We start from the raw sequence: 18289 nt of genomic DNA on the forward strand, positions 1-18289 counted from the left end.
CAGATTTTCTATTTCTTCTTGGGTCAGTTTTGGTAATAGTGGTTTTTAGTACTTTACATTCCTGCTTTTACTAATTTTAGTCATTTCATTCATGATTTTAGTACTTTTCTCTCTTTTTTCTTGGTCAGGGTAGCTAAAGTTTTCTTTATTTTGTTGATCTTTTGAAATAACCAACTTTTCATTTCATTGATTCTCTGTATTTTTCTATTCTCTATTTTGTGTATTTCTGTTATAATATCATTTCCTTTTTCTTGCTGTGAGTTTAGTTTGCTCTTATTTTCCCAAGTCTCTTAACTTGAAAGATTAGGATATTGATTTTATTACTTTTTTTTTTTTTTTTTTTTTTTTTGCTGTACGCGGGCCTCTCACTGCTGTGGCCTCTCCCGTTGCGGAGCACAGGCTCCGGACACACAGGCTCCGCGGCCATGGCTTGCGGGCCCAGCCGCTCCGCGGCATGTGGGATCTTCCGGGATCGGGGCACGAACCCGTGTCCCCTGCATCGGCAGGCGGACTCTCAACCACTGCGCCACCAGGGAAGCCCTACTTTTTTAAAAATATTTTTTAATTTTTTTTTCACTTTTTTAAATTTCATTACTTTTGAAGTAGGTATTTATAGCTATAAATTTCCCTCTCTACAGTACTTTCACTGCATCCCGTAAGTCTGGATATGTTGTATTAATTTTTGTTCATTTTTTTCTTTCAGCACTTTGGATATGATATCCATACATATTTTCTGTTGGTAAATCAGCTGTTAATATTATTGATTATTCCTTGTACATGGGTCACTTCTCTGTTATGGTTTTCAAGATTGTCTCTTTGACTTTCAACTGTTTGATTGAAATGCAACTCTGTGTGAATCTCTTTGAATTGATTCCACTTGGAGTTTCTTGAGCTTCTTGAATGTGTAGATTAATTTTTTTTAATTTTGAAAAAAATCAAATTCAGGAAGATTTTTACCATTATTTCTTTAAATGTTCTTCCATTCCCTTTCTCTCACTCCTGTCCTCTGGGAGTCCCATTTGTACATATGTTGATATACTCAATGGTGTTTCACAAGTCTCTTAGGCTCTGTTCATTTTTTTCCCTCTTTTTTTCTCAAACTGGATAACTTCAATCAACTTTCTTCAAGTCTGATGATTCTTTTCATGCCTGCTTGAATCTGCTGCTGAGCTACTCTACTGAATTTTTCATTTCAGTTATTGTACTTTTCAAATCTGGACTATTCTCTATTTGATGAGACACTCTCTTAGTTTCTTTAGTTCTTTCTCTATGGTTTCCTTTGAACATATTTTTAAACAGCTGATTTAATATCTTTGTCTAGTAAGTCCAACATCTGAACTTCCTCAGGTATATTTTCTATTGATTGCTTTTATATTTCACTGTGTATTGTTTCTTCATATCCTTTGTAATATTTTGTTGAAAACTGCACTTTTTGAATATTATGTGGGCAACTCTGGAAATCAGATTCTCCTCCCTCCCTAGGATTTGTTGTTGTTGCTGCTTGCTGTACTTTTGGTCTTTGTTTTTTAGTGGCTTTTCTGAACTAATTCTGTAAAGTCTGTATTCTTTGCCATGTATGGCTACTGATGTTTCTGGTCTGTTCATTTATTGGTTACCTAATGATTTGGACAGAGATTTCCTTAAACACCTGGAACCAAAAATTCTTAGAGCTTTTGCCAACAGGCTCTCTGTGAGTGTTGAGGCATACATTTAGCATCTAGTCTGGAAGTTTACAGCTCTCTCCTAAGCTTCATGTTATGCTTGTGCAGAGTCTCAAGGTCTGCCAGTAATGAGAGTGTAGGGCTTCTTGGGTCTTTCTTGAGCAGGTACACAGCTCTGGGCATGTAAGTAGCCTTCTATACTCCCGGAAATATTTAGGAGCTCTTCAAAGTTCTTCATTCCTTACTCTTTCTTTTCAAGCTTCCAGGTTAGTCTGTTGTTTGCCCAGCTGTTATCCATTGCCTCAGGCAGCCGTGGCTAAAATATTTCCTTGTAATTGTTTTTGACAAATGTTCCTGGGTAGTGGCTTTAGTACTAATTGAGTTTTGAGTCAAGTGAGATGAAGATAGCCTTTCAAGCAGTCTTCCAAAGAGTCACTAGTAGGTCAAATAAGGACAATTTTTTTGTGAATGGGGTTTGTTCTGTTCTCTCTGGTATTGAGAATGTGGACCATTATTTTCAAGGCTGTTACTGAGCTGGGGCGTGGGTGGTTGGACTAGGGTAAGTTAAAACACCACAAAGCTAACCATTCTAACATAGATTTAGCTGTTTTTCTTGAATAAGTGCTCCCTGTGTTATTGCAAGCCTTTGGTTAATTTCCAGATTCTTGTCAAAACTGATTCTTACAGTTTTTGACATTTTTTTCATTGCTTTCATGGAGGGACATACTTTCTGGAGTTCCTTACTCTACCATTTTGCTGAAGTCCTATCTGATCTTGAATAACTGTACCAATACTGGACATTTGAAGACGTTATGCAGTATTTCAAGCAATTTCATATCCATTTTCTCATTTCATTCTTATATAACAAAATGTGAAGACAAGAAGTAAACATGCCTTTTATAGATGAGGAATTTGAGGTGCCCTGCATGAAGCTACTCTGTCTTCCCAGCTCATCTGTCATATTATAATTGTGATTAATCGGTTTTCATAGGTAGACCATGAACTGCAAGACAGAATAGATAATGCTATTTGTACTATTAGCATAATTCTTAGAACAAAGGACAATTTTTGGAATTAAAAAAAAAGAATAATGAATAAAGTTTAACACATGAGACCTCTTTCCTGATGAATGGATTCATGAAATCCTACAGCATTAGACCTGGAAGTGTCCTCATGGGCTACATCGGGAGGGAAACGATGGTGTAGGCTTAGTTCCTTCCCTAATGTTTCAACAAAACTAACTCCACATTAGTTTTTTCTCCCCATGTTCTTTTAACAAGTATTAATTGAGCTCCTACTCTGCCCCAGGCCTTGTACTAGTAGCTAAGAACTTAGAAATTAATAAGACAAACTCCTTGTCATGAAATTTACATTTGTGAGACAAAGAATGGGTATATAATTTCTAGAATTAAATGTAAAAAATCCCCAGAAAAACAAAGAAAAGCAAAACAAGGCAGGGTAAGGTAGGAAGGGCACTGGAAGACACCGAATTATTTTAGATAGTTTTAACAGAGATGTCTTTTCTCAGGTGATATTTAGGCAAAGATATGAAGGAAACGAAGGATCAGGCCATCTGAGAATGTAGGGGCAGTGTTACAAGCAGAGGAGCAGCAAATGCCAAGACCCTGAGGTGGGAGAGAGTTTAGCATGATCCAGAAGGAATGAGAAGGCAGGCATGGGCTGAGCAAGGGCAGAGTGCCATGTGTGAGAGAGGTGGAGATCAACCAGGTCAGCTCATGGGCTGCCTTTGTAGATTTTCTTTGAGTAAATAGTTCTATGGATACAGAAAAAGCTGAAAAATACTCAGTTTTATATTATAATTTGTGATTATTTACTTGCTCCCTTTTTTGACCTTTAAAAAAAACTGAAGTATAGTTAATTTACAATGTTGTGTTAGTTTCAGGTACACAACAATAATATATATATATATAATATATATATAATATTTATTCTTTTTCAGATTCTTTACCATTATAGGTTATCACAAGATATACAGTACAGGATATCTTGTGATATACAGTAGGTCCTTGATGTTTATCTATTTTATATATAGTAGTGTGTATATGTTAGTCCCAAACTCCTAATTTATCTCTCCACCCTGCACCCCATCCTCTCTTCCATCTTTTCCTCTTTTTCTTCATTCCTTCCTTTTCTTATCTTTCTTACTTTTCTTTCTTTCTTTCTTTCTTTGTGTTACCCACCAACAAAGGGATCTGGACCATGTTCTCTTTACCTGTGATAAACACAGCACCTGGCACATAAGGATACTCAAATGATATTTTTGAATGAGTGAGGAAATTGAGACCTGAAAGGTAAAATAGCATTTTCAAGGCCACACAGCTTGTTAGTGGCAGAGCCAGAGCTGGACCTATATTTAGTTCAGTTTCCGCTACTTTACCACATCCCTTGCATGGAATCAAAAACAGATCCAAAGAATTTTGCAATTAGCATAGCTTGTCTTTTCCTGCTACTGCCTCCAAGTATAGTCTAGTCACCCAATCACGCAGCTAAGTCATTAGCAAAAGAGTACTTGTTGTTTCATTGAGTCAGGTGAAAGCTTTCATGTGACAGTCAGCATCAAAGATACGTGTTGTAAAGAACCAAAAGGTATGTTTTGGGAGGCAGGGTGGAGGGGCTGGACCATTGGTACAGTGTCCCAGGTCAGGGAAGGGTGACTTAGCTGCAAACCTTCCTTAATGAGGGAAGAGAGAGAAAGGAAAAATAGCATCAAGAAATTGTCAAAGTAGAAAATGCCACATTTACTACTTTGCAGATGCAGAGGCCAGAAAGCAGACAGAATCAGAACACACATTGTTAAAATGACCCATAATGCTTTGGAGAACAATAATGTGATTGGCCAAGGCTTGAAGCATCTCTTTCAACACCAGCACAGGAGGTCATCCGTGTCTCCACACGATGTGCAGCAAATTCAGGTAGACCTGAGCCTGAAATGGATCTGGAAAGCAAAAACGCATGTGCTAAGACTGATGGTGTCTCCACCCACCCCACATCTCTGAATGAGTCCTACAGCAGATCCAACTGCCATCCAAGATAAAGGAAGAGATGAATTTTCATAGTAGGTGGGGTAAGCCAGAGACCTGTCACCTTTGGTGATGCAAGGGGAAGTCACCAAATCAATAGGAATAGGAAATCTGGCCAGAAGATAGCAGTTGTTATAGTCAGTCCAGCCCAAATCTCTAGCTATGACTGATGCTTCTAGCAGCTTAACTGTGACAGAAGTAGCTTGTGTTGTTGCTGCATTTCAACCAAGAATGAATGGAGTAGTCGGAAGTAAGTTGCCTTGCCCAGACTTCCACTCGCATTGCTGGCAGCATCCAACGGATTCCATGGATGGAATACGAGGTGCTCAGAGCACAAAGGCTGCTATCGCTCACCTGCACCAGAAGACCCTGAAGTTTACATAACAGATCAAGTTGTACAAACATCCCAGAGGACAACGCTGATGAGTAGTTGAAACTTGCCAGCAGTGCAGACAAGCAGCAGGCCACCCACATCAAGCAGGTCTTTGAAGAACTGGAAACCTACTCAAATCTTCCAGCTACAAAAGAAGCTTAAGTGCTACCACTGGAAGTTTTGGGAGATGGAGTGGGATGGGATCTCATGGCAACCACAAGACATCTTCAGGGACATGCACCAGGGTCTGAAGGATGTGGAAGTGAAGGTGGCTGGCTTCAGTGAGAGTGTGGTCGGCTTAACAAAGGTCCGCTTTCCAGCTTCTCCCAGCAGCCACTCAGGGGTGGGGGCCATGATCTCAAAGCCCAAGGAGGTCATCTGACTAGTTGGAGCAAATTTGACAGTGTAGGAATCTCTCAAACTTGATGCCCAAAGGAATCATGTAATTTTAGAGCTTGAAGGGATCTTAGAGATTCTTAGAGATTATGGCAAAGCCGAATCCCAGAGAAGGTAGGCAAGCTGTACACCACCACACAGACAACAGCAGGGTAGAAATTTGAGCCCAGCACGTTAGCCTTCCAGCCTAGTCCTGGAGCCTCTTTACCCAACAGAATGTAGAATGGAGGAATACAAAGTTGGATGCAAATGATCAACTGGCATGCTGAATTGATAAATGAAGACTTTTGAGGAGCAAGTGTTGAACCAGTAGACAGACTCTGGGCCACTGCTAACATTTCATTTGTCTAAAGGCACCCCTTCCTCTGGGTGGACGCAGGCCACAGGAAGGCCATCAGCTTGGCACGAGGTGTGTGGGCAGGGCTTCGGCCTCTGCATGCCTTCTTGTCTGTGTAGTTTGTGTAGGATACACCCTGGACAGTCTCATCCAGCAGCCTGGCAAATTGGGGGAAAGTTACAGGGAAACCCTTGATGAAGGAGGATAGTGCAGGGAGTCAGGGAGCTTTGGATACTCTTCGGTATCCATAGCCCAGTTCTGTGTGCTCTTGTTCAGCTAATGGGGTCAGAACTCAGGTGTGCCCCCTTGAGGCTGGAGGACTTCACACTGTTACCTGACCTGGTTCCACCAGAGTGTGTAGCTGAGTTCTGTGACTGTCATGGCTTAAACCACAAAACTGAGAGACTGTAACCAGAAGCCTCTCTTCCCTGCTGTTGCCTCCAATACCAGAATGCATCTCTCCCCTCTATTGGGTGCTCAGGGCCAGTTCTAGTTGCTTTCCTGGCTAGAGGTGGCACTGAGGCCCGCTGCCTAGAACCTGGGGCTCCAACACACTGCCAAGCCTTTGCTCACAGCTGTCCCCATTGTCAATCAGAAAAGTAGAAACAGGGTCTGGCCGCACAACCATCTTGTCTCTCTAAGACCAGGGCAGTTCACTTCTACCACTGGACCTTCCATATGGCCTCTCCGCACCTCCTGCCACCTACTCCAAGGAGTTCCATCCTCTTGCAGGGCAAGGCTCACCTATTTCCTGCCTGAGCATGACTGAGATGCAGAGTAGCTGCATTATTGTCTTTTCCTTGGAATTCTACCAAAACACAGACTATTCTGCCTGGTTTCTTTAATACATATACAGAGAGTCTTCTAAAGAACCACATCCACCAGTAGACTGTTACACCAGTAACAGGCTCTGGTCCTGAGGTGGGTATTTTGAACATTTGTGACTTTATAGTCGATTGTCTCTATTTGTATATTTAAAGTATACATTGACATATGCTAGTATCACATTAATAAATTTTATATAAGGTTATTTTAAGATACTCTGTTTTTAGGAAAATATCCACACCAAACTGCTAATAATGGGATTAGGGATAAAGGTAAGTGTGAGAATTTTCATTTTCTATGCTTAGTATGGTTTGAGGGTTTTTTTTTTTAACAACACATGTTACTTTTGTGATCACAGACAAAACTTAAAAACATGGAAAATATATACTTCACATACTATGCCTAATTAAACACTACACACACACACACACACACACACACACCTATGTATTCTTTATTCTTGAGAATAGTATTTGATGTGGGGAGAGAGAGAGAGCACGGGCAGGTACAGGTGAGCATAGAGTCTGGAGACACCTGAACATGGATGAGGTGACATCGTCAACAGGTAAAAAGCTGATGAGGAGGTTAAGTGCTACCATACAAAGTGGCATTTCTGTCTGGGCAGCTTTAACTCTTCTCAGACCCTTCCTTCCAAGTGATGGCTTCTGCTCTACTTTACCTAAATTACAGGAAGTCCTAGTCCTTTGTCTCAATATTCACTCCTTTCAGCCCTCCCCTGCCTTTTGGTTAATTAACATTAAGAGCAGTTTCATTAGATGAGCTATATCACTATAGTCTGGCTTTTGGCAGTGATAAAAGTGCTTCCAGGGGTTTGCCATGCATATCACTTGTCTTCCACCACCCACCATGCCCCTGCACAACCATCTACACACACACACACACAACTTGAAAATGGCCTGAATGTTAAGACAGTTTTGTAACTTATTCAATAAACCATGCAAAAGATGAATTACACATTTTTACATGTAATTTGAGTTCAACCTTCTCCTGTGCCTTTCTCTACACATACAAGGAGCACAGAAATCTGACACTTGATTTTCTGTAGAATGACATCATCTTCTTGGCCCTGTGCCTGTGGCTGTTCTCCTGGCTGAAATTCAAGCAAATGTCAGGCAGGTCAAAAATCAGAAGGGGGAAATACGGTTGTGTGAAATCAACTGAATCAACTCACATTTATTATAAAGCAACTCTGGGCAGAATGTAGTAAAGGCTGAAGAATCAGAGAAAACTTAAGATATTCCCAAAGTGAGAGTGTTGATTTGAATTCTTAAATTAAGCTACTGATCTAATTTCCATTTTTACATTTTGTGATCTTGGCTAATTTGATAGGCAAAATTTTATCCCATTGTTTTTAGATGAAATTTCTTTGATTACTGGTGAGAGTAAGCACTTTAATATACATTTTATTGTTATTTGCATTTCTTTTTGTGAATTGCCTATTTGTATATTTTGCCCATTATTCTTTTGAGGTACCAGCTTTTTCCTTATTACAAAGTAACAGTACTTCATATACTAAGGATCTTGACCTTTTGTTTGCAATATTTGCCATAAATATTTTTCCTAGTTTGACATTTATCTTTTAGTTTTGTTTATGGTTTTTCTGACTTTCAAATGTTTTAATGTAGAAAAATCTATCCATTGCCTTTGGGGTTCATCTATTACCTTTTTGTTTTTTGCTTACTAAAGGCTTTACCACTCTGAGATCTCATGAATCTCATAAATTTTTATCAGTGTTTTCTTTCAGTTTTTAATTCTTTGAATTCAACTCTTTAATCCTTCCTTATTGCATTTTGGAATATAGTGTGAAATAAAGATCTAAATTAATGATTTCCCCTAATAGGTGAATCACCTATTTGTTGTAATCAATTCACCGTTTTCTCATTTATGAAATTTAAAGGATTATACAAATGATATAGCTGCAATAAAAAATCAGAAAATACAAATAGTGGAAATGAGGGGGAAAACACTTGGATTTTCTTTCCACTCTGAGTTGAGTGTTAGCAATTTCCTCTGCCCTTCCAGACATTTTCTTTTCTAGATGATGCATATATTTCCCCTCCAAATGGAATCATATTGCAATATGGTTTTGTAACCTGATGTTTTTCCATTCAGTAATGTATCATGACTATCTTTCCATGTCAGTCAGTATACTTTTACAGCACTACGTCCTAATTAACTTTTCATTGAAATATATTGTACATTCAGAAACATGTACATTTCATAAGTGTACAGCTGGATGAATTTTTACCAACTGAACACATCCGTGTAACCAGCTACTAGATCAAGAAGAAGAATATTACTAATACCCCCAAAACCCTCCCAATGGCTCTTGCCTGTGATCTCTCTTCCCCAAGGGTAACCACTATCCTTCTGTCCTGACTTCTAACAGCATAGATTGATTTCATAGTCCTGTTTTTGATAGCTACGTTGTATTCCATCACACATAAATGTATCACAGTATACTTGCTATGGGTTAAATTGTGTCCTCCCCAAAGATATGTTGAAATCCTAACTTCTAGTACCTGCAAATGTAACCTTATTTGGAAATAGGGTCTTTGCAGATATAATCAAGTTAAGATGAAGTCATCAGGGTGAGTCCTAATCCAATATGACTAGTGTCTGTATAAGAGGAAAATGCCATATAAAGACAGAGACACACAGAGAGGAAGGCTATGTGACCATGGAGGCGGAGATGGGAGTGATGCAGCTGTAAGCCAAGGAGCACCAAGGATTGACAGCCACCACCAGAAGCTAGGAAGAGGCAAGGAAGGATTCTACTTAGAGACTCAAAGGGACCGTGGCCCTGCCAACACCTTGATTTCAGACTTAACTTCCAGAACTATGAGAGAATAAATATCTGTTGCTTTAAGCCACCTAGTCTGTGGTACTCTGTCATGGCAGCCCTAGGAAACTGATAACCCAGTTTTGATGACTTTGGGGTTTTTCTTACATTTATGAATATTTATTTTTTTCCTTAGAAGAAACTGTAAGAATGAACTATCTGAATCAAAGAATACTAGTAGACAATGTGAGTACAAAGTACTTAGTAAGACAATGGCTATGATTCACCAACTCTAAGTGTTATACTTGGTGATAGAGGTGATGTGGGCTCCTTTCTTTGTAATGAATTCCTCTGTAACTCCAGTCTCACCAGGATTCCCTAGCCTGTGGGTACAGTGGGCCCACATAAAGATATAACTTCTGCCACCACCTCCATAATCAGAGCATTCCAGCCCCTTATCTCTAGGAGTCTCTGGGGTGGGGCATGAGGCAGTGGTGGTTATCATTCCAGTTCTTGAACAAGCCTCACACCTTCTTCTCCTTCTTCTCAACATCCCAACACATCCTCCATAAAGACTTTTGGGGGCCTGACTGTGCTATTCCCTCTGAGAGTGCATTAAGTCAGTGGAAGGACCCATCTCATCTTCAGAAGCTGAGCTGCAAGGTGCCAGGGCACTGTGGCATTCCATGTGATCCTCATTGCATTAGAACTAGGCAATGTTTCTTTTTTTTTTTTTTTGCGGTACACGGGCCTCTCATTGTTGTGGCCTCTCCCATTGCGGAGCACAGGCTCCGGATGCGCAGGCTCAGCGGCCATGGCTCACGGGACCAGCCGCTCCGCGGCATGTGGGATTTTCCCGGACCGGGGCACGAACCCATGTCTCCTGCATCGGCAGGTGGACTCTCAACCACTGAGCCACCAGGGAAGCCCCAGGCAATGTTTCTTAAACAAGGAGAGAAGGCCTTTCTTAGCCACTCTGTACCAGGAGCCCCCAAACAGCCCTCCCTGTTTTGTCTTGTCTCCCAGAGTCCTGCTGCCTATAGCCCCTTCACCTGGGACTTAGCTAGGAAGATGGAATCTGAGGCAGACACCATGTGTCAGCTGCATTACAGTCCCCATGTAAAATATTCCAGATTGATGATTCCACAGTTAGACTTCATGCCGGGATGTATCCAGATCTTAACAGTGAGCACACTTTCTGCTCAAACTCATTACCTGCTGTCTTCTTGAGACTTGATAATATTTTGATATTCATAGGTAAACTATCCTCTTATTTCTCTTCTTTTTCAAAAAAAACATTCTTATAAGCCATGACCTGTTTATTTCTCCAGATAAATATATGAATAGTATTGTCGACCATTAAGCAGTTGTCAAGGATGGCATCAAACCAATGAAATTAACAAGAGATTTGACATCTTTGGCATGTTTGGTTTTCCTTCAGGAATGACAGCATGTCTCTGTGCCTAGCTGAATCTCCTTTCACATCTCCTCCAGAGGGATTTGGGGAGCTGGAGAGGAATGGCAGAGAGCAGTCCAAACAACCTGCTGAGTGGGCTTTGGGAAGACGATCAAGCATTGCTGGCTTGAGTACAGGGGAGGTCATTGAAAAAGGAGGCAGGATGAGTTCTGAGCCAGCTCTGGGTGTCTTCCAGGAATTCTTGATTTTTTTCATGGCACTGGGTGAGAGAGTGTGCCCAGGGAACAAATCTGATGAAAGCAGAAAATAAGCTGATTTAGTAAAATTTGTCAGACAGGAGGAATTGTGGCTGAACCCTGGAGCCAAGGATCATGGAAAGAGGGGTAAACTGAAAACAGGTAACAATGAGTACCGTGGGTGTGGCTGAGCAGAGAGGCGGGGCTGAGCTAAATTTCAGGAGACTTGGATTCCAGTCTGAGCTCTGAAGTCACACTGCTCTGTTCCCTTGGGCTAAAGGCCATTCCTCTTGAGCATCTGTTTGCTCTTTTCTCGCTATAAGAGTGCTCACCGAAGGACCTCTAAGGCTCTCCTTGAGCTGGGTTTCTAAGTGGTATTTACTAGAGCAACACAGGAGTTGCATGGCTGCAAAAAGCCCCAAGATGTTCAACTTTCATGTCTAAACCAAAGGGCATAATTATAGAACGATGTGATGAAGAAATGGAATTTCAAAGCACGTTTGGGATGATTCCTGCCAGTGGAATAGGAAAGGAAAAAAATCCAAGGTAGCTCAAGAACATTATTCATTCAGGGGTGAGGGATACCTAAAAGCACTAAAAAAAGTGCTTTCCAAATGAATTCTTTCTTTTTGTTTTGTTGGGTGACGTCTCCCTGAGGTGAAATTCTCTCCGATATTGTGACTTGCTTTGTAGGTGGGATGAAGCAAGGAATGTGCCCCTTGCAGCAGGAGACTCTAACCACAGAAAAAATATCCAGGTCATTGGTGTCTTTGGGGCTACACATTTGAAAAAGAAATTACATCATTGGAGTTCCAGATTTTTTTAAACAACTCATTTCCTTCTTCTTTCCTTATTTTTTTTTTAATTTTTATTTACAGATTTTGCCATAAGCCTAGGTTTAACTCTGTCACAGAGATGAATTATTAAAATTGGGCCCCAGATAGATGTCTCCTTCACAGATGGAGGAGCCTCCCCTGAAGTCTTTGGCAGAAACTGACATGTAGGGACTAAGTCCTTCAAAGGAGTCCCCACCAAGAGCTGCAGTGCATAGAACCTGCCAGACTATATCTGCTTCTAATATTTCCATTTCCCCCATGGGGGTCCTGGCCAATAAATTCTTCCAATTATGCCCTCATGACTCCAACTCCAGAAGTCACCCAGTACGTCACTACTCTGAAGGTCAAAAATGTCTTCATTGTGGCTAGCATTAGTGTTAGCCTCAGGAACCATTCATTGCCAGGTTTTTGAAGGGGAAATAGGAAAATCCTAAGTTTTGCATGGTACACAGCCTCCAAGATGGCCTCCAAATCAGTCCCCAGTGATCCACCTCTTGGTATTCGCACATTTGTGTGGTCCCCTCCCACACTGTGGCAGGGTGTGTGTGAGTGTGTGAAAAATAGCATATTGCAGAAGAGGGGAGGTCAGCTGCCATGTAGTGAGGTCACTCGGGCAGCCTAGAGAGAACCCCACATGATGAGGAGGAACTGAAGTCTCCAGCGACAGCCAGTGAAAACTAGACAACAACCTTGTGAGTGAACTTGGAGGTGGATCCCCCCCACCGCAGTTGAGCCTTCAGATGAGAGTACAGCCCTGGCTGACAATTTGACATCAATCTCATGACAGACCTTGAACCTGGAGCCACCCAGCTATGCCACTCCCAGATTCCTGACCCTCAGAAACTCAGTGAGGTAATACATGTTTGTTGCTTTCAGCTCTGAAGTTTTGGGGTAATTTGGAATGCAGAAATAGATAACTAATGCACTCTGTGCTTTGTTTTTTATTTTCTGAGTAAATAGGAAGACATGCTATGTGGAATGAACACATATATGCTATATGGAATGACAGGTCAACATGTGTCTATCTTATATCTTCCCTGAGTTTGGGGTGGGATCAAGGAATCCATATGTTTAACTAGCACCCCAGGTGGTTCTTATCATCAGGAAAGTTTGAGAAACAATACAGAACAGGATTCAAAAATGAATGAGACATACCTCTTCTTCAGGAAACTGTGCAAGATGGAAAGAAAATTGGTACACAGAAATACACTTAAAGAGAGGCACCAAGTGGCAAGGAAAGGTTTGAATAGCCTTGGGGGAATCAAGGAATGCTTCCTGGAAGAAATGACACATCAGTAAGATCTCAAGGGTTGGTTAGGACCTCAGGGAGCAATATATGGAAAGAATCACAGAGTGAGAGTAACTGGTGGCATTTATCAGGGGCCTGCATTGCACCAAGCACTTGACCTGCCTCATCTCATCCAGTCCTCACAACAGCCCTGTGCAGTAGGAGCTACTGTCACCCATTTTACAAGTGGGAAAGCTAGGCTTTGGTTAGCACACTGTCCAAGGTCACACAGCTCCTGTGTGCAGTACTAGGTAGAAAGGAGATAGCTGACTCTATCTGTCATGCTTTTAACCGCTATCGTGTTCCATGTCCTAGGGGACATGAGACTCAGAAATGTGAAAGGATGGGACATTTTTGCAAAAGACAGGAGTTTTGTGGAAATAACAGAAGGTGTCCATGGAGGGATATGGGCCAGGAGAGGATACTGTATGAAGTGCTGGAACCTGGCAGTGGTTTCCTAGTGCAAGCTCAACTCATTCATTTAGTGAATGAGGAAAGGGAGCCTCAGAAAAGTTCTGTGACTTGCCTGAAGTTTGATAGTGGCAAAGAGGAGTAAAAGTCCAGACCCCTGGCAGCCCCATTTCCATTGTGGACAACTGGAGGCCAAACTTTGATGCCTTACTAAGGAGATCTGAGCTCTTCCATGGCTTTTTTTTTTTTAAATAAATAAATTTATTTATTTTTGGCTACGTTGGGTCTTCATTGCTGCGCGTTGCAGTGCGTGGGTTTCTCATTGTGGTGGCTTCTCTTGTTGCGGAGCACAGGCTCTAGGCACGTGGGCTCCAGCAGTTGTGGCTCGCGGGCTCTAGAGTACAGGCTCAGTAGTTGTGGGGCACAGGCGTTGTTGCTCTGCAGCATGTGGGATCTTCCTGGACCAGGGCTCGAACCCGTGTCCCTTGCATTGGCAGGTGGATTCTTAACCACTGCACCACCAGGGAAGCCCATGGCTTATGTTTTTTGTTTGTTTATTTTGTTTTGTTTTTAAACAATTTTAAGTGTACACTTCAGTGACATTAAGTGTATTCACAATGTTGTACAACCATTACCACTATCCATTTCCAGAACTTTGTCATCAACCCAAACAAATTCTGTGTCCATTAAACACCATTCCTCTTCCTCATTCTATTTTCTGACTCTATGAATCTGCCTAATCTAGGTACCTCATATATGTGGAGTCATGTGTTTATCCTGTTGTGTCTGAATTTTTTCACTTAATATGATGTTTTCAAGGTTCACCCATATTGTAGCATGTATCAAGACTTCATTTCTTTTTTCCTCTATTTTCTCTATTGTGGTAAAATACATATAATATTTAGCATCTTAACCATTTTTAAGTGTACAGTTAAGTGAATTAAGTCCATTCATATTGCTGTGCAACCATCACCACGATCCATCACCCTAACTCTTTTCATCTTGCAAAATTAAAACTCTACCCATTAAATGGAACTCCCCTTCCCTTATCCCCTCAGCCCTTGGCAAGTGCCATTCTACTTTTGGTCTCTATGATTTTGATGCATCTAGGCACCTCACATAAGTGGAATTATGCAGTATTTGTCTTTTTGTGACTGGCTTATTTCACTTAGTATAATGTCCTTAAGGTTCATCCATATCTTATCATGTGTCAGAACTTCCATCCTTTTAAAGGCTGAAAAATACTCCGTTGTATGCACCTACTACATTTTCTTTATCCATTCATTTGTTGATAGACGTTTGGGTTGGTTCTACCTTATGGCTGTTGTGAATAATGCTGCTATGAATATGGGTGTACAAATATCTCTTTCAGATACTGCTTTCAATAATTTTGGGGATATACCCAGAGGTGAAATAACTGGATCATATGGTAATTCTTTTTTTTTTTTTTAACTTTTGAGGACCTGCGATATTGTTTTCCACTGTGACCGCATCACTTTACATTCCCACCAACAGCGCACAAGGGTCCCAATTTCTCCACATCCTCGTCAGCACTTTTATACTTCATTCCTTTTTTCAAGGATAAGAAATATTCTAATGTATGCGTACACCACATTTAAAAAACCCATTTATCAGTTGATGAACATTTGGGTTGTTTCCAGCCTTTGGCCTGTTGTGAACAATGCTGCTATGAACATTGATGTACAAGTATCTGAGTCCCGGCTTTCAGGGTTTTTTGGAAGTGGAATTGCTGGATCAAAAGCTAATTTGATATTTAAGTTCTTGAGAAATCTGTAGACTTTTGGAGATCTGTGCTCTGTAAGTTAGCTCTGGTCATCCTAGCCTTTTGAACAGATATCCCTGGGTGGGTGGGAGGCCACCTCTCTCTCCCGCATACACACCGCTGCCCTCCCCCCGCTTCCTTGCTTTCCGGAAAGCGGTTCTCAGAGCCTCTAACACAGAGGTCAAGCGGCTGAAATGAAGCTGACCCCGGCGTCCAGTTGGGCTTGTCTGAGGGAACTACCTTTGGGTCGCTCCCAGCGTCTCCTGCGAGGGCGGTGTGGGCAGGAGGGGAGGCTCCTCCCGGTTCTCTGAAATCTCGCCAGCTCATCGGGCCCGACCGCCCACTCTGGCGGTGGCTCCGGGACTGGCCAGGTGAGCGGCCGAGCAGTCTCGAGCCCCGGGGCGGGCGCAGCCCTGCGGAATGGGAGCCTCGGGCGCCGAGTCCGCTCTGAGCCGGGCTCCGAGCTCCACCGCCCTCGTTCCCGCCCCAGGCGGCCGTTCCGGAGCCTGAGCCCAGGGAACGCGCGCTCCCTCCGGCGTGTCCTCGCCTCGAGCTGCCGCTTCTGCGTCCTCGACACTCCGGCCCCGGGGGGACTCCCGGGGTCCCCAGCCGCGCGCGTGCCTGGGCGACCCGACGTGCCCCTGCCTGGAGCCCGGAGCCCCTCCCCCTCGTGTCTCCCGGACCCGGCGGAGCACGCCTCCCGGAGCCGGGCACCCCGGCCCTGGGCGCCCCGCGGTCACCCGGGCGGGGACAGCGAGGGGGGCGGGGGTGGTGGTGGCCACGCCGAGGAGCCGCGGTCCTCTATCTGCGGCGGCGAGAGCGCAACTCCCGCAGAGACCAGCCGGGAAAGAGCCCCGAGCAGAGGAGGGAGAGAGGGGACCCGTGCTCTTCCTACGGGCCTCTGGGAGGAGCGGCTCATGTCCCCGGACCCGGAATAAAGAGCTCAGGACCTTGTCCGCCCGGCGCCGGGATGCCGCAGGTACGGAGCGCGCCCTCCGGGGCGATGCTCCGAGGACTCCACGCGGCAGCGGCCGCCAGGGCGCGGGGGCTTTTGAGTGGGGAGGGGGCTTTTCAAGAGACTCACATTCGTGCTCATTTCTGCAGGGGACCCGGTCTGTCCCCTCCTTCTGTCCTTAAGCGTAGCCTCTGAGGCTCTGAGGACAAAGTTGGGAGCAGGCTTATCAGCAGAGGCTGCAAAGAGATGCTTCCAGAGATGGGAAGGTCTGGCCAGCGGGCGATCCCTAAACGCAGGGGCTCCAGAGGACACCGGGTGGCAATGGGGTTCCTCTTGGGGAGGTGAGAATGAAGGAGAAAAAGAGACCGCTGGACAATTTCTCCCCAACTCCCAAATCTCCTAACACCCGGTCTCCCCAAGAAGTTTTTATGCTCTTTGTTTTTAAAACATGACTTTGAATCTTCCAGGTAGCAAGCTTGCAGGGTCCCTCTCCAGAGGTGGCGCGCCTCGGAGACCCACAGGGCCTGCGAGGGGCGAGGACTGTCCCACACGGCGGACTGCATCCTCCCTGCCTGGGTGGCAAGCCTGGCCCCCTGTGACCTTTCCGATCTGGATTCTGCTTCACACACGGTAGCAGCAAAGGGCAGGGCCTGAGAGGGGCAGGACCGATGCTCAGAGGAGGAAAAACATCTGCGAAAAATGGAGGGGAAGTGTTGGGGGAGAGACGGGGGACTGGGGCTGGGCCTCCCTGTGCAGAGGGACTTTAGTTCTACCCCCAAAGGCAGGCTCCAGACATGTCACCTTTGAGGGATGTAGGCAGCATGCTCTCCTGAGGGTCCTAGGAGTCTTCCTTGTGTCCCCCTTTCCCAGGAACCTCAGGCTTCCACACTTCCCCTCCCTCTCTGGATTTCCTGCCCTCTGTGAAGCTCTCCAGACCCCAGCCCTCTTCTTACATCCCAGGGACCTGGCCTGATGTTTGCAGGCTCTGGGAGGGACTGGGTCTGCAGGGAGAGGGAAGGGGACATGGGGATTCTGTCTCCCTCTTGGTTCTCCATCCCCATCGGTGCAGCTGACAACCCCCTCCTGGTACCCCAGCTCCATCATCTGGGTCAGGAGTGCCCTCCTCTTCCTCGAAGCTGACCGAGGAGGCCTGGGTCCTCACTAGTAATTCCTCGCAGTCCTAGGATGTAACAACCTCCCTCTCCAGGGACCTCCATGCTTTATAGACATGACTGATCTCTTGCCTGGAGGACGTTGAAACTCTGAGAGCTCAAGCTATTTATCTCAGGACACACAACCAGCCAAGGAAGGATTTTGTTCCAGAGTCCCCTTTCTAAGCCACTCGATGATTAGGCTGGGACTTCACTCTTGCAGCCTCTGTCTGGGGACAGGCCTTGATAAATGCTGTGCCTGGCTTCTAGGGTCACAGCAGACTTGGAAGTAGGAAGAGGAAACCTAGTGAGGAGAGGGGAAGGTGGCTGCTACAAAGGCTCTGATTTTAAAGCAGTGTTTTGCCAGAAGGAAAGAATCATGGAGAGCAGTCAGGCCTGTCTCTATGTCTTGCCTCTTCAGTGGAATTCAGAATAATTTTTTAAGCTACAGAATGGGACAATTCCACAAGGACAAAGTTCAGGCTGTCAGGACAAAGAATGGAGTTTGGAGCAGGTCACTTTGGTTCTCTTCAGCCTCCCACACTCCTAACTTTGGTCCCTGAGAAAAAGTGCATCATTCAGAATCTTCAGTGGAACGGAAATAAACTGATTTCTCTGTAGAAATCTAACCTTCCCTGAATGAGTGGGTATGTGGTTTTGATTCCTTTGTTTTCTTTCCCTGGTTCCTTTATTTCTACTCCATCACCTGTTCACTCTGGGCAGGTGGCTAATGGGTCAGCTTAGTTTATAGAATGGTTTTAAATTTGGCCAGGTTC

At 44.0% G+C, this 18289-nt stretch overlaps 1 pseudogene; it reads left to right on the forward strand.

Annotated features, from left to right (window-relative positions):
- The first annotated feature begins 3322 nt into the window (after window positions 1–3322).
- LOC132501343 (transmembrane and coiled-coil domains protein 1-like) lies at window positions 3323–5457 on the forward strand (annotated as a pseudogene).
- The last annotated feature ends 12832 nt before the right edge of the window (window positions 5458–18289 follow it).

Source organism: Mesoplodon densirostris, chromosome 14 (assembly GCF_025265405.1).
Source record: "Mesoplodon densirostris isolate mMesDen1 chromosome 14, mMesDen1 primary haplotype, whole genome shotgun sequence".
Lineage (NCBI taxonomy): Eukaryota > Metazoa > Chordata > Mammalia > Artiodactyla > Ziphiidae > Mesoplodon > Mesoplodon densirostris.